At 43.0% G+C, this 17,922-nt stretch overlaps 1 protein-coding gene across 1 annotated transcript in view; it reads left to right on the top strand.

The window, feature by feature from the left end:
* Nucleotides 1–1,419: 1,419 nt before the first annotated feature.
* The window catches only part of UGT8 (UDP glycosyltransferase 8), a 134,380-nt gene continuing 117,877 nt past the window's right edge, over nucleotides 1,420–17,922 (top strand). The window contains exon 1 of the mRNA XM_073571875.1: nucleotides 1,420–1,725. The gene's annotated coding sequence lies outside the window, so the exon portion shown is untranslated. The remainder of the gene's footprint in view (nucleotides 1,726–17,922) is intronic.

The following is a 17,922-nucleotide window of genomic DNA, read 5'->3' as shown; positions in this document are numbered from 1 at the left end:
CGTGACGGGGGTCACCGGTGGGCGGATTTCTGTCTCGCTTGCCGGAAGCACGTGTTAAATGCCGCTGTCAGAGTTTGACAGCGGCATTTAATGGGTTAATAGCTATGAGGGGATCGCAATTCCACCTGTGGCTGTTCTGGGCACATGTCAGCTGTTCAAAAAGATTTGGGCTCGTCGCCGGAGCCCACATCAAAGGGAGGGTGTCCAACATCAATGTGTTATTATGCCCAATGTTGGAAAGGGATTAAAAAACATACAATGTGATTTTTTGGACTTTATTTTTAGAGTTTGTCTTTCACAGTTGAAGTGTACCTACGATAAAAATTACAGACCTCTCCATTCTTTGTAGGTGGAGAACATAGAAAATCATCAGTGTATCAAATACTTATTTTCCCCACTGTACCTCCCATCCAATGTTAATGCATGGCTCCATCTTCTAGCTGCCATAGTCTGCCAGGCTCCTGCTGAATGATGCTGACAGTACATATTTGAGCCACCTGAGTCATAGAGAAGGTGCTAAGTTGTGAGCCAGGTGTAACTGATATGTATAACTGAAGTCACCAAATAGGTGGATGCAAACTAATTTATAAGTGGTGCTGCAAAAAGACATGGCTGGCTCCTTTCACTGTCCTGTGTCATAAAGTAGAATGCGTCAGGATATCAGGTGAAGGGCAAAGGCACACAGAAGAGAAAGGCGCAGATAGACACAGACAGATCATGCTGCAGCTTTTCTGGCAAGTGATTTATTTCACCCCAGAGCTGGATTCCGAGCTTTGCTGCTCAGTACTGCTGTATAATGCCCTTTATGCTGCGGTTTATTATACTCCATGCTGTCAATGTTTCTGAGCATGTGCTAAATGGAGAAAGAAGACTCCGTATCCCAAATTTCTGTGCATGTGCTGCATAGAGGGGACATGAGATGACAAGCACAATACATTTTTGGATTCCAGGAGTGAAGAATTTCTTAATAGCTGCACCAACTCATAAAAGAGATTATTTTGACACTATGTTATTCCAAAAGGCATTCTGTGTTGCCAATCCCTAGTATGAGAACGTGTATTAAGATGATCCTTCACTATACATATACTATGCAGTGTATTTATATCTTGATATCACTATGTCACCTTGGAAATTGAGTGTATGTTGATTGAGTTCAGGTCTTTCTGGAACAGCCATTAAATACCGTCTTGTTTTACCGTAAAACACTGTGTGTGTTATTATTAAATACTTATGCCAGCTCTACCTGGTACCTTCCTACAAAACAGGTTTTTGGTTTTAAAAATTCAGAATAAAAGTGTTACATATTCAAGGGGAATATGTCTACAAAGCAGAACTGAGGGTAGGAGGAGTTAGATATGGGAAAAGTTAGTAAAAAAAAAGGGCACAGAAGCAGGAGAGAAGGGAGGGAGGGCACAGCCTGTGACTATCACCATCACACCCTGTGCTTAGACACTGACAGACAACATCACACAAGCAAATAGCAAGGGATTACTGGGACATGAAGCTGTGATCTCCACCTGGACACAGCACTTGCCACCTGGCTTGTGCCTTCATTATCCTGCACAATACAGGGCAAGGAGGAGCCTCCAGATTATTTTCAACTTGATCTCAGCTATTTTGTGGACACAAAGTGAAGGACGCTCCAGATCCCAAGTCATACTGATCTCATTCCCTGTGGAAACTAGATTCCTAATAGGTTTACAAGGGAAAGATCAATCATAAGAGGTAAGACATCGGTCTACTGTATAGTTTATGAAATTCTTACTGTATCATATTTATTAAATTCTTCCATAATCCACGAGAACATTAAACGCTTTGGCATCAATAAGGATTGACGGATGTCACATTTGTATAAAAGTTGTGTATTATTGCTCTTGCATTTTGAAATGTTAAGATGTGGCGGCAAACTTATATAATTTTATAATTAATGCTTTAATACACTATTTGCATTTGTAAGATAATAGACTAGAAATCAAGCAACAGGAATCCTTTGTTTAACGCACAGGGTATCTGTTGGTTCAAAAGGGTGACTCACAACATTAATTTAAGCTTTTAGTGCTTATTTAATGCATATAGAAAATAAATGACAATGATTAGTTGGGCATTCACTGTTTAGTCTTTGGATCGACATCAGCTGGGTCATAAAATCTTCAGAACTAAAACTGTGCAAACCAGGCTGCCCTTAAAGAAACGTAATGGAGGAAAGATTTTACCCCTTTGCCTAAACTCATGTTGTCTTCACAATTATAGTTTAAGCTAGTATATTTTTTTTACCTGAAATTCATTAGCTACTATATGGCACAGCTCATTGCCAGGTACTTAACTAAATGCGTACAAATTGATGAGAATATCCTATCATTCTTTTAAGCTAATGTGAAATATTGCGAAGGCTCGGTGACCTCATTGGTGTCTCTATCTGTGAAGCTATAGAAAAGTTAATCATTTTGCATAGATAGTGTAGCTGACTACACTGTGACTATAGGTCTATTGCGTATAAGGTACAATTTCAGTAGGTAGGGCTAGAAGAATGCGATGGTCTTAAACTAGGCACTAGGTTCAAGGTTCAATGAGTTCTGTACAGGAGTCGGATTCATTTTTATTAAAGATATGAAGTACGGTAAATATGTGATCACAATCTAAAATGTTGATTGTATAATGATAATATTATAAAAAAAAATAATTCAACTTTGGGCCATTTTTTTACCCAGCTAAGCTCAATCCTTGTGTACCTTCACCTTTCTTCTGGTTACACAGTTGCTGATTTTGCCCCCAATCTGATGATATGTGTGTACATTTATCTCAGCCTAAAGCAACAATAAACATTACAGATACCGAAAGTAGGCAAACAACATGTGTCTTTGGTTTACAGTATATATGAAAATAAGAAAAGATCGACATATCGTAACAGGATACTTATATTGTGACTATCATTAGTTGTCCTATTCTAGACACCACTGCTCCGTTTGACTGTGTGTTACTTTGTTATTTCAAAAGCCATAGCAGAGACAGGACCATTATAGAATGATAAAGGTTACTGATCTTACTGATAAATGTTTTATTAAATGTCCTCACTTCTTATCTAACCCAGATAATGTTTTTGGTATTTACCTTGTGCAAATATATTGTTCAGTAAACATACAGCTCTGGCAAAATTTAAGAGACCACTGCACAGTTTTACAAAAATGAGCTTCTGTACACGTCTGACAGCCATTCCATTCCAATGTCTGTTGAACTCCCACCAGAGTACACTTGATTCTACTTAATGTGCTTCTGATTAGGTAATCACCTGAACCAAATCTTATTTAATGAAGAAAAGTATAAAAAAAACCCTGCTGTGGAGTCCACAATAATCTTGCAATAGGCCAAGCTGGATGGCAAAACAAGTGCTAGTAATATCTCAAAAGTAATTGGAATAGAAAAATAACTTTTAACGATGCCAAAGGTGTTGAAAAGAAAAGTCTTGAGTGAGGAAAAGAAGGGCTCAATTCTGGTGTTACGAACAGAGGGATACAGTGAGTGTCATGTTGCCTCCATCCTTAAAATTTCTAAGAAGGCAGTCTGGTACAACAAGGTCAAGCAGCAGATATTGGGGACAACAAAGCTACAGACTGGCAGAGGGCAAAAACGAATCTCCACTAAGCGGGATGACCGTCATCTTATTCGAACGTCACTCAGCAACAGCAAGATGACATCAAGTGACCTACAAAAAGAATGGCAAATGGCAGCTGGGGTGAAGTGCATGGCAAGAACAGTTCGCAACAGGCTCCCAGAGGCATGGCTCAAGTCATGTAAAGCTAGAAAAAAGGCCTTTCATCAATGAGAAGCAAAGGAGAGCCAGGCTGAAGTTGGTCAAAGACCATAAGGATTGGACCATAGAGGACTGGAGTAAGGTAATCTTCTCTGATGAATCTAATTTTCAGCTTTGCCTGACACCTCATCATCTAATGGTTAGACTGAGACCTGGAGAGGCATACAAGCCACAGTGTCTTGCACCCACTAAGAAATTTGGTGGAGGATCGGTGATGATCTGGGGATGCTTCAGCAAGGCTGGAATTGGGCAGGTTAATCTTTGCGAAGGATGTATGAATCAAGCTGCATACAAGGTTATCCTGGAAAAACAGTTGATTCCTTCTGCTCAGGCAATGTTCCCCAACTCTGAGGACTGGTTTTTCCAGCAGGACAATGCTCCATGCCACACAGCTAGGTCAATCAATGTGTGGATGAAGGACCACAACATCAAATCCCAGTTATGACCAGCCCAATCTCCAGACTTGAACCCCATTGAAAACCTCTGAAATGTAATCAATAACAAGATGGATAGTCACAAGCCATTAAACAAAGAAGAACTGCTTACATTTTTGTACCAGGAGTGGCATAAGGTCACCCAAAAGCAGTGTGAAAGACTGGTGGAAAGCATGCCAAGACGCATGAAAGCTTTGATTAAAAATCATGGTTATTCCACAAAATATTGATTTCTGAACTCTTCCTGAGTTAAAACATTAGTATTGTTGTTTCTTAATGATTATGAACTTGCTTAGCATTATTTGAAATCTGCAAGCACTGCATTTTTTGTTATTTTGACCAGTTCTCATTTTCTGAAAATAAACACAAAATTTAGGGTTTGGAAATTCGAAGACATGTCAGTAGTTTATAGAATAAAAGAGCAATTTACATTTTACTCAAAAATATACCTGAAAAATAGGTGTTCAAAATTAAACCCACACTAGGGTAACCCCTACGAGTCCCTATTAGGTAACTATGCTGTACCCTGCCTGGCTGCGGAGGTTGGCACCCTAAGGGGGGAACGTTGTGGCGCCCCCGCTCACGATGGCTATCCCTGGGGGCCCTGATAAACCCTACAGCCACTAGTGGTCCCTTCTACCCAATGTAAGGGAACCCCTCGTTCTAGACAGAGATCAGACCTGCTCTATAGAGGACCCTGTGTCCCAAAAAGAGAGGTTAAAAACAAATTAGAACACACATGGCATAGAGTGGCATATTTGAAGTCCCACAGAAAGATACAGGCAAACTTCAAGGCAGACCAGTGGGGTATCTCAGTTCAGATCATGCCTAATTCTTATATACACAATAAGGAGATGCCATCAATAGTCTCCCACTAATGAAAATATATGGGAAACGCAGAGCTGCAACAGCGGTACTTATCTGCGTTTTTCGCCACCTGCCATCAATTTATGAATGCCTCAAACAAATTAGAACACACATGGCATCAAGTGGCATATTGAAGTCCCACAAAAAGATACAGACAAACTTCAAAGCAGCCCAGTGGGGTATCTCAGTTCAGATCATGCCTAATTCTTATATACAAAATAAGGAGAGGCATCTTTTACAAAAATCGATGTAGAAATAGCTGAAAGATGCCATCAATAGTCTCCCACTAATGAAAATATATGGGAAACGCAGAGCTGCAACAGCGGTACTTATCTGCGTTTTTCGCCACCTGCCATCAATTTATGAATGCCTCAACGCGTTTCGCCTTCCAGGGCTCATCAGGAGGCCCGATGCTACGATATTTCGTGTCCAATATAGGTGCAAATAGCTGTTGCAGCTCTGCGTTTCCCATATATTTTCATTAGTGGGAGACTATTGATGGCATCTTTCAGCTATTTCTACATCGATTTTTGTAAAAGATGCCTCTCCTTATTTTGTATATAAGAATTAGGCATGATCTGAACTGAGATACCCCACTGGGCTGCTTTGAAGTTTGTCTGTATCTTTTTGTGGGACTTCAATATGCCACTCGATGCCATGTGTGTTCTAATTTGTTTGAGGCATTCATAAATTGATGGCAGGTGGCGAAAAACGCAGATAAGTACCGCTGTTGCAGCTCTGCGTTTCCCATATATTTTCATTAGTGGGAGACTATTGATGGCATCTCCTTATTGTGTATATAAGAATTAGGCATGATCTGAACTGAGATACCCCACTGGTCTGCCTTGAAGTTTGCCTGTATCTTTCTGTGGGACTTCAAATATGCCACTCTATGCCATGTGTGTTCTAATTTGTTTTTAACCTCTCTTTTTGGGACACAGGGTCCTCTATAGAGCAGGTCTGATCTCTGTCTAGAACGAGGGGTTCCCTTACATTGGGTAGAAGGGACCACTAGTGGCTGTAGGGTTTATCAGGGCCCCCAGGGATAGCCATCGTGAGCGGGGGCGCCACAACGTTCCCCCCTTAGGGTGCCAACCTCCGCAGCCAGGCAGGGTACAGCATAGTTACCTAATAGGGACTCGTAGGGGTTACCCTAGTGTGGGTTTAATTTTGAACACCTATTTTTCATTTTTTCTATTACTGTCACATTTTTCTGGTGTGTACCACATCTGTGGTTTTTAAATAATAAAGTATTGCTTTAGGGATTTATATATGAGTTTGATTTGAGAACCCTTAAGGATTATAATTTTCATATTATCAAAAATATACCTAAAAAGAGAAAAATCAGACAAATTGAACATTTTGCAGTGGTCTCTTAATTTTTGCCAGAGCTGTATACGGCCCAATTCATTATTGCATCTGTATTCTTTTTTCTAGTTTTTGGTATTGTTTTCATGTGTGCCTTATTGTTCTAATTTGCATCTTTTCAAAGTGTATTTCATGTGTGTTCACTTTTTTAAATTTTTGCCATTGTGGACAAAATTTAGGGTTTCTATATGTTTTCTGCTGATTCAATGTGCAAACGTTTTGATAATATGCACGGCAGTTTCCTCCTATGTGTGATTTTATGAACAGCTGAATTTTTACAGGAAACTTTTCAACATTTTAGCAGAACATTCAATATTTTGCTCTGAAAAGGTACACTATGTATGCCATTTTAATAAATTTTGAGCAAAAAATATCAATGAATATTAAAAAACAAAGAGTGACATAATTGGAAGATTCCACCTCTGATTACACTCTGTTGATACAAGGTTAATCTGCAGGTAAATAAAGTGCTATGTAAAAGTTTGGGCACCCCTGGTCAAAATTACTGGTTTTGTGAACAGTTAAGCAAGTTGAAGATGAAATGATCTCTAAAAGGCCTGTCATTACAGATGCACCCTACTTATTTCTGGCTATGCCCGCAGTTGGGAAAAGCATACTGCGCAAGCGCGAAAGAGCATTGCAATGCGCACACGTGAAATATTGCCGCAAACTACAAAATTTACGAGAAATATTGTGTACAGCAGCCAAGGAGGGGTGGAGCGAAGGACCAAAGACAATGCCCATTGGACAGGACCCAACTCATTAACATACAGCATTGGTGAAATAAAAAAGGTATTCATGGGTGATACATGGGGAGTCGCGGTTTCAAAAGTAGTTGGGAAATGCATAGCTGACACTCAATCCAATGATCTTTTTAGCTGATAATCCTAAAACATGGTGACAGATTCCTTTTAACAGGAACTGCGGAGGTCAAGATAAGGTCCAGAAGACCAAGTTAAATTTCAGTGAGAGCTTCTCGTAGGATTACTAGAGAGGCAAATCAGAACCACCACTTGACTGCAAAAGACCTTCTGAAAGATTTAGCAGACTCTGGAAGAGTCATCAGAAGAAAATATCTTGAGTGTCCTCACCATAAAATTCAGCATCAGAAGTATGCAAAAGAACATCTAAACAAGCCTGATATATTTTGGAAACAAGTCCTGTGAACTGATGAGGTTAAAATAGAAATCTTTGGCCAGGGTATTTGTGGAGAAAAAAGGACACAGAGTTCCAGGAAAAGAACATAAAGATATTTCAATAAACATTATGGGGGTGGATCAATCATGCTTTGGTGTTGTGTTGCAGCCAATGGCACGGGGAACATTTCACAGGTAGAGGGAAGAATGGAGTCAATGAAATTTCAACAAATTCTTGATGCAAACACAGCATCATCTGTAAAAAAGCTAAAGCTGAAAAGAGAATGGCTTCTACAAATGGATAATAATACTAAAGACATGTCAAAATCCACAATATGCCTCAAAATGCACAAGTTGAAGGCTCGAACAGTCCCTCAAAATACCTCAAAATGCACAAGTTGAAGGTTTTATAATGGCTCTCACAGTCCCCTGATCTGATCATCATTGAAAATTTGTGGCTAGTCAGGGGTGCATAGTGGCTCAGCGGTTAACAGTGCAGCGCTGAGGTCCTGGGTTCAAATCCCTCCAAGGACAACATCTGCAAGGAGTTCTTGTGTTCCCCGTGTTTGCGTGGGTTTCCTCCGGGTACTTTGGTTTTAGTCCCACACTCCAAAGACATACTGATAGGGAATTTAGATTGTGAGCCCCATCAGGGACAGCGATGATCATGTCTGTAATGTGCTGCAGAATAAGCACTATATAAGCAAAGCATAATAAATGAAGTAGCAGTGCATGCAAGACGACAAGGGAATTTCACAGAACTGGAAGAATGTATGAACATGTAGCCAGATTCTTGTCTGGCTACAAAAAACATTTGCAAGCTATGATACTTTCAAAAGTGGATGCTACTATGTACTACCCATGCAGGGTGTCCAAACTTTTGTATCTGCCCATTTTCAATTTTTAAAACATAAAAGATGAAAAAAATATATTTATGTATTGTATTTTTGGCTAATATACAAAGTAAATGAGTCATCTTTAACTTTAGGCCTTTTAGAGATCATTTCATTTTTAATTTGCTTAACTGTCCATGCCACTGTAGCATTACAAAGCTGTCCACTCATCTTACTCTTGCTAAAAATGCAGCTACTCGGAGAAAGTGAACTTTAGTCCTCCCGGGAACCGTCTTTCAGACATAGAAGGGATGTTCAGAGCGACTTCAGTCACTGCCCACAGTACTGCAAGTGGCAGCTGTAGGCACCTCCTAGGACTCAAATGACAGCCAGCTGATCACTGATACACTGGGCATAATTACAGCATCTGCTCACAGTGTAGTATGACTGAAGCTGCTCCTTGCTTATTCCCTTTTCTGATACCTTTCATTGGCAGCCGGATCTTCAATGCATCAGTACAGGGCTAGCTTTCATTCAAGGAATCCTTACAGATGCCACTCATAGTGCTGTGAGCAGTGACTGAAGCTGCTCTGGGCACCGCCTCTATGACTAAAAGACGATGGATCTCAGAAGGAATAAAGTTCATTTTCTTGGTATTAATCTAACACTATCATGAACAAAACAACTTTTGCATTTGATGGGAAGCGTGTGCATGCTGGGAGTAACAGTGTTCTGCAGTGTTTTATTTTAATATAGCCGTATGAGGACTTGTTTTCTTGCATGACGAATTGTACTTTTGAATGACACCTTTTATTCAATCACTTGGTGTAGCGAAATCTGGAAAATAAATTCCAAGTGCATTGAAATTGCAAAAAAAACACAATTTCAAAATTGCTTATTGGGTTTTTTATTTATCATGTTCACTATATGGTAAAAGTGACCTGGCAGTACGATTCTCCAGGTCAGTACGATTATGCAAATACCAAACATGTATGTTTTTTTTTTTTATTTAAATGGTGAAAAATAATTCAGAAATTTGTAAGAAAAACATTTTGCTCTTGTCGCCATTTTCTGAGATCTGAAACTTTTCCATTTATCGGCATATGGGGCCCTGCTAGGGCTTATTTTTTGTGCCCAGAGCTGCCATTTTTACTTATATCATTTAGGGGTAGATACAATGGTTAAACACCTCTTTCAGCATTCTATTGCAATGTTTCGGCAGCCAAAAAACGTAATTCTGGTGTTTTGATTTTTTTTTTTTTTTGTTCCACTGTTAACCAATCGGATTAGTTTATTTTATACATTTGATAGATCGGGGTTTTGCGAATGCAGCAATGCCATATATGTGTATTTTTTTAAGTTGTTTTACTGGGTCAAAAGAGCAGTGATTTGAACTTTTGTGTGTGTTTTTTTTATTTTTTCATATTTTTTTTAAAACTAGATTTAATAGTACCCTTGGCGTATTTCAAGCTGCAATTGTCCGATCACTTGTGCTATGTATAACTAAAATCACATTCTCCTGTGAACGCCAACCATGGGAGGGCTTTGACAGAAGGATTGTAATTACAGGCACGGGGATCTTCAGCAGACCCTCAGCTTTCATGACAGAGAGCCCATCAGCCACCATGATCACATCACGGAGGCAGCAATGGGATTGTGTAACGATGCACGCCCCTGCCATCAAATGGATGTGGTAAGTATTGTATACTGTATCCCTATCCTTCATCAGTATTCATCTAGTGGCAGCGTAATTTCAGAAGCAGCTAATTGCAGAGTTTTATAGTAAGGAATCTGTTTATTGTTTTCATGTAATATAATCTGGTCATAATAATAATTATAATAATTTAGTTCTAGAGCGCCGACATATTCCGCAGCACTTTACATTTCGGAGGGGATGTGTACAGACAATAGACATTACAGCATAACAATAATCACATAGATCATAACAAATACCAAGAGGAATGAGGGCCCTGCTCGCAAGCTTACAATCTATGAGGAAAGAGGTAGACACGAAAGGTGGGTCATAGATGAGAAGATTAATCCTTGATACAATAAGCATTACTAGCATATATGAATCTATTCACCACACTGTGAAATATGTAGTGTCCCCAAATTCATGATGTTTCAATGTGGGTTTTTTTGCTGAAAAGCTATGGCACCAAAATATTAGACTCAACTCGCAATCAGTAAGACTGACTGACAAGGGATCAAATAATTATTTCCTTCACTATAGATATATATATATATATATATGTATATATATACACACTGCTCGAAAAATAAAGGGAACACATCCTAGTATATTGTATTGTTTAAGTGCTCCCTTTATTTTTTTGAGCAGTGTATACATTGTGTATATGTCATGAGAGACTTAATGGTACTGGTGCCTTAAGATTGTGGAAAAATGTACATTATTACTATTAATTATAATGTATTAAAATCTCATTCATCTCAGTGTTGAGATCTCAATCTGCGTGTCACGCTCGTGCCTTGGCTGAATGGCGCGAGCCGGGGGTTGTGGCCCCACTATGCCACAGACCAGACTACCCTGGAAGGGGCGTGACTGCGACAGCTACCTTGGTCTTCACTGGAGCCTCTGATGGTGAGGTCAGGCTTGTGCGGCAGGTAGCTGCCGGGTGCCACTCCAGGGTGGTGTCTGGCTGTGGCTGCTGATCCCACTCGGGAACAGGACACCTGGACAGGTGCGAGTGACAAGCAGGCTGAGACACTGGGCAAGCAGGCACGGCTTGGTACACTGGCACACTGGCAGGCAGGCACGGCTTGGAGGCACGGCTTGGAGACACGGCTTGGAGACACTGGGCAAGCGGGCACGGCTTGGAGACACTGGGCAAGCAGGCACCGCTTGGAGACACTGGGCAAGCAGGCACCGCTTGGAGACACTGGACACGGCTTGGAGACACTGGGCAAGCAGGCACGGCTTGGAGACACTGGACACAGCTTGGAGACACTGGGCAAGTGGACACGGCTTGGAGACACAGGGCAAGCAGGAGTGGTATATGAGAGAACAGGTTTGGACCTGCTCACACAGGAGATGCAGGTATGGATATAGGCAGGAAGGTGTGGTATATGAGAGAACAGGTTTGGACCTGTTCACACAGGAGATGCAGGTATGGATATAGGCAGGAAGGAGTGGTATATGAGAGAACAGGTTTGGACCTGTTCACACAGGAGATGCAGGTATGGATATAGGCAGGAAGGTGTGGTATATGAGAGAACAGGTTTGGACCTGTTCACACAGGAGATGCAGATATGGATATAGGCAGGAAGGTGTGATATATGAGAGAACAGGTTTGGACCTGTTCACACAGGAGATGCAGGTATGGATATAGGCAGGAAGCAGTGGTATATGAGAGAACAGGTTTGGACCTGTTCACACAGGAGATGTAGGTAGGCAGAGCCGCAGGAGTGCGGAGCAGGCAGAGCCGCAGGAGTGCGGAGCAGGCAGAGCCGCAGGAGTGCGGAGCAGGCAGAGCCACAGGAGTGCGGAACACAGATAAAGCTGCGAGGGTGCAGATGCACACACAGGGAGGACACAAGGAAAGACACGGCAGAGAAGGAACCACAAACAAGGAGACTGACAGACAGAGGTAAGACTGAGTTCAGACAGAGACACAGGGACAAAGACACAAGGACCAGGATATTCTGCCTCCTGGCAGGCAGACAGAGTACGGACAAGGTACAGGGAACAAGACTCAAGGGCCAGGATATTCTGCCTCCTGGCAGGCGGACAAGGTACAAAGCGAGACAGAGTATTCCTACAGAGAAGGAGATACACAGAACAGGGCCTGGCTAGTTCAGCAGCAAGGAGCTAACTGAGTTTAGACATTGCACAGGCAATGTTTCAGTGGGAGTGGTGAAACTAAATAGTCAAGGGCTCCAGGTGATTGGTCAGGGACAGATTACCCAGGTGCACCCAGACTGCATAAGAACCAGAGAGTTCAGGCGCCGCCCCCCTATACACACAGTTAGGAAACATGGAGAGCAAGCAGGAAAACAAGAGGCATAGCACATGGAGCTCAGGGCTGGCAACAGACAGATTTCACAGCATGGCTTGCAGCAGAAAGTAAGTTGGTGTGCGGGGGATGGGAGGCCATGCAGTGACGCCAGCAAGGTTGTTACACTGCGCATGCGCTGCCTCAGGTGGTCATTTTCCCAATGTCCACCTCATTGAAAACCATGGAAAGTGTGGGGGTGCACTGACATTTTGTGATAGCCCGGATCCCACTGCGGCATCACATCATCGAACAACCCCCTCCTCCCAGTCTGGGGGCCTCAGCTTCCTGCAGCATTGACCCTGGGATCCCGCTCTACTGCAGCAGGCCCCCACTCTCCACAGTAAGCTACATTTGAATTATAAGAAGCAATCTCAATTTCCCTCTAAAAAAGTGCATTTTATAATCTGAAAAATACAGTAATTTTTTTATGAGGCAGGATAAACAAAAAAAAGCAGTTTTGGAGTTGTTTTTTCCTATTTTTTGTGACACTCACAGTACAGGATGAATAATTATATACTATGTGTCATTGTGGATACAACAATACCATATATGTGACTTTTTTATTTTTTTTTCCAGATTAAAACATGTTTTTTTCATTGCGAAAGCTACTGGAATTTTGGGGGGGGGGTGTTTTTACCTTTTTTAACACTGAATAATATTTTTTTACTTTTTTGTTTTGCAATACTTATTAATTCCTACAATGAACCTTTAGCATGCATCTCATGATTGCATTAGTAACAATCATCACTCCCTTACCTCACAGTCAGTACTTGACTGGCAGTTGCCATATCAGGCCATGCTCTACGATGGGATTTTATTGGTTGTGATTTATGCCATAGCAACCCATTGGCACCCACAATGAAACTGGTCTGACAGAGGGATAGCTTTTCCTCCATCAAGTCAAACTTCTAATGTGTTGACTTCACTCTTGTACATCAAATAGCGCTAATTGCTTGTAAAATCAATCAACTTTGTAATTTACTGTACTTGTTATTAAAAAAAAAAAAGCATGGAGTGCGATAATAATACCAAAACCCCTTTCAATGTGTGCCGTATCTTCATGCTTTTAATAAACATGGCTGCAAATGACAAAAGAAGACAACAGATAAACATTTGGACCACTTCTTAGTGATTTTTATTAATGATAAAAATAAGAGTGGAAATGACTAAGTGTGTTGGTCCTTAAGAATGCCACTAGTTATTACTCCTACTACTACTACTTCTACTAATAATAATAATAACTACTACTAACTACTACTACTGTCCTTGTTCTTGGAGGCTATAAATCTAAAAAGTCATAATAGAGTGCAATAACTATTCCATACAGTGCATAGGTCATAACATTAAAATCATCTGGCTAATGCTGTGTACACACCCCAGACCCCATCTCTTGCTGCCAAAGCAGCATTGATCCATCAAGTTATAAACACCAAAGTTACTCTGAGGGTGCCTAGCAATATCGGGAACCAAAAAAATCAACAACAGATTCTATAATTTCTGTAAATTATTAAATGGAGTCTCCATGGATGAGATGTGTTTTTCCAACACATACCACAGATGCTCATTTTGATTAAGATCTGGAGAATTTAGAGGTCTGATTCAGATTGTGAAATTCTTGTCATGCTCCCTATACCATACTTTAACAAATTTTGCTGTGTAGTTGCTGCAATTTGCTGAAGAAAGAGGTCACTGCCAGTAAGGAATACCACTACCATGAAGGGCTATACATAGTCTGAAATTATATTTAGGTAGTTGTTACATTACATGTCAGAAGTAACATCCTCCCAATGTTTCATAACAGAACTGTCACGGGGGCTTAGTTCAACTAAGGCTGAAATACCCGGGGCCCCTGTGGTGTCCCTTTTACTAGGGGAAACCCTGTCTGACCCTCAACCCAGGATTTTTGCTGAAGGTGCAAATGCCTGAGCCTCCGACCTTTCCTTATCTCCTGCTCAGCCCTGCACTTAACCCTCCACCCAGTGAGGAGTCACACCACCAAAGCTCCCACACAAATAATGACAGACAGGGAGAACTTAAACTGCACTGCGCCGCACACACACAGGAATAAACAGTAATGTGAACAGGGCACAACTAAACACAAATATGGGAAGGAGAAAGGATAACGACGGATCATACGACACCAGATATGAATCTCTCTCTCTTGAACACCTCCACTCCAGACCGGAACCACTTGGTATGAAACACAAGCTATAATCGGCGACGCCCATATGCCAGTATGACTATTTAAAGACCGTGGGCGTGACTAACCTTCCAACCTGGTCTCCAGCAGGATTAACCCCCGAGAGCCTGAAGATCAAGCCGGCGCCACTGAGGCTATAGTGGCTGGAGGTGGAACTACCTCTGCCTGCCGGACGCTGTGGTGTGAACAGCGTCCGACATGACAGTACCCCGTCTTCTACGAGGGACCCCAGGGCCCTCAAGACTCATAGGACCCGGCTTGTCCGGATGACGACGGTGAAAAGAACTGACCAGCCGATCCGCATGTATGTCTGAGGCTGGAACCCAAGACCTCTCCTCCGGACCATACCCCCGCCAGTGCACCAAATACTGAAGAGTACGGCGTACTACTCGAGAGTCCACTACCTTGGCGACCTCGAACTCTAAATCGCCATCCACCATGACTGGAGGTGGCATCGGCGTCGTGTCCACCAAGCCTACCACCTTTTTCAATAAAGCCCTGTGAAAAACGTTATGTATTCTGTACACCGCAGGAAGTTCCAACCGATAAGCCACTGGGTTAATGATGGCAGAAATCCTAAAAGGCCCAATAAACCTTGGACCCAGTTTTAAAGATGGAATTTTGAGTTTTATGTTCTTCGTAGCTAACCACACCCATTCACCCACACACAGGTCCGGACCTGGCACGCGTCTACTGTCAGCCACCCGTTTGTACCTGGCACTCATGCTCAACAAACGCTGTTTCACCCGCCTCCAGACTGATGACAATTGGGCTCCTAGCTGATCCTCCTCCGGGACACCCCCGGAGTCACCCTGACGTAAGGTACAAAACTGAGGATGTTGACCGTACACACAAAAGAATGGAGACTCTCCTGATGACTCTTGGCGGTGATTATTTAACGCGAATTCGGCCAGAGGAAGGAAAGTAGACCAATCCTCCTGGTTGTCGGACACAAAGCATCATAAATACTGTTCTAGATTTTGGTTCATGCGCTCAGTTTGTCCATTAGACTGTGGATGAAACGCCGATGAATGTGACAACTTGATCCCCAACCTTGAGCAAAAAGCTTTCCAAAACCTCGCCACAAATTGCGTACCCCTATCAGATACTATGTCAGACGGTACTCCGTGGAGTCTGACCACCTCCTTCACAAATACCTGAGCCAACGTCTTAGCATTGGGCAAAGAAGACAACGCCACAAAATGCGCCATCTTTGAAAAACGGTCAACCACCACCAGGATGACCGTGTTCCCTGCCGAGGCTGGCAAGTCAGTGATAAAATCCATGGAGATTTCTGTCCATGGCCTATTGGGTACCCCCAGAGGCTGTAGCGTGCCAGCAGGACGGGTTCGGGGTGACTTAGCCCTAGCGCACGTGATGCAAGCTGCCACATACGAGACCACGTCCTGCCGGATTTTGGGCCACCAGAAACGACGCGATACCAGCTCTAAGGTGCCCTTCACCCCTGGGTGACCAGCCAGTACCGAATCGTGGTGTTCCTTCAACACCTTAAGCCGAAGATGCAGGGGTACAAATGATTTGTTGGCGGGAAGACCTGGTGGTACCTCCTCTTGGGCCTCGGCAATCTCCGCCTCTACCTCAGTCGTGAGAGCCGAGACCACTACCCCTTTCTGGAGGATGGGTACCGGCTCTTCCCGAGGTTCTCCCCCCAGAAAACACCTAGACAAAGCATCCACCTTGGTGTTTTTAGCCCCGGGACGGTACGTCACAAGAAAATTGAAACGAGTAAAAAACAATGCCCAGCGAGCCTGCCTAGGAGACAGACGTTTGGCCGACTCCAGGTAGAGCAGATTCTTATGGTCGGTGATAACTGTGACCTGGTGAGCCGCCCCCTCCAAGAAGTGTCGCCATTCCTCAAAAGTCAGTTTGATGGCCAACAACTCCCTGTTGCCGATATCATAATTCCGTTCGGCCGGCGACAGCTTCTTGGAGAAGTAGGAGCATGGATGCATCTCGCTCAAGGACGAGCCTTGAGACAGTACTGCCCCCACTCCCACCTCCGACGCATCAACCTCTACCACAAAAGGTTTAGACACGTCTGGTTGCACCAGAATGGGGGCTGAAGCAAAACTATTCTTCAGACGCTCAAATGCACGTATAGCCACCTCAGGCCAGTTCGCCAGATCGGCACCCTTTTTTGTCATGTCCGTGAGCGGTTTGGCGACAGTCGAAAAGTGTTTTATAAATTTCCTATAATAATTCGCAAACCCAAGGAACCGCTGGAGTGCTTTCAGACTCTCTGGCCTCTCCCATTGCAGCACCGCTTGCACCTTAGCGGTGTCCATTTTAAAACCGGCTGCGGACACAATATATCCCAAAAAGGGCAACTCCTGGACAAAAAATAAACATTTTTCCAGCTTAGCATAGAGCTGGTTCTCCCGGAGCAACTGTAACACCTGCCTAACATGCTCCAAATGAGTGTCCCGATCGCTAGAATAAATGAGGATATCATCCAGGTATACAATCACAAATCTCCCCAGGACATGAGCAAATACATCATTAATAAAATGTTGGAAAACGGCAGGCGCGGTGGTCAACCCAAACGGCATAACCAGACTCTCAAAATGACCCTCAGGAGTGTTAAACGCCGTCTTCCACTCATCCCCCTGACGGACCCTTATGAGGTTATACGCCCCCCTGAGGTCCAGCTTGGAAAACCATTTCGCCCCCGCTACCTGGTTGAACAAATCCGGGATCAACGGCATTGGGTAGGGATCACGGATAGTAATCTGGTTTAACTCTCGGAAATCCAGACACGGGCGTAACCCCCCATCTTTCTTCTTAATGAAGAAAAACCCCGCGGCTACAGGCGAGGACGAAGGCCGGATGTGACCTTTGCTCAGACTCTCCGCGATGTAGTCTTTCAGAGCTTGTCTCTCAGGACCAGAAATATTAAACATCCTGGCCTTAGGTAATTTGGCCCCGGGTTTTAACCTAATCGCACAGTCATAGGCTCTATGTGGAGGCAGTTCTGAGCAACCCCTCTCAGAGAAAACATCCGCGAAATCCTGCAAAGCCTCCGGCAGGCTGGGCGTCACAGCGGACACACATGTGGCCAAGCAATTGTCTTGGCAGAAACCACTCCATTGTACTATGTCCTGAGTTTTCCAATCAATTACCGGGTTGTGCCTGGACAGCCATGGAAAACCCAGGACCATTTGAGCTGGGAGATTACGGAGGACCCTACATGTAACCGACTCAGAATGTAGGACCCCAATGTGGAGTTTCACCTCTGCCAC

The sequence above is a fragment of the Dendrobates tinctorius genome, unplaced genomic scaffold (assembly GCF_039654945.1).
Source record: "Dendrobates tinctorius isolate UK_male_01 unplaced genomic scaffold, ASM3965494v1 ptg000030l, whole genome shotgun sequence".
NCBI classification, from domain to species: domain Eukaryota; kingdom Metazoa; phylum Chordata; class Amphibia; order Anura; family Dendrobatidae; genus Dendrobates; species Dendrobates tinctorius.
This window is presented reverse-complemented; position numbering and strand designations above follow the sequence as displayed.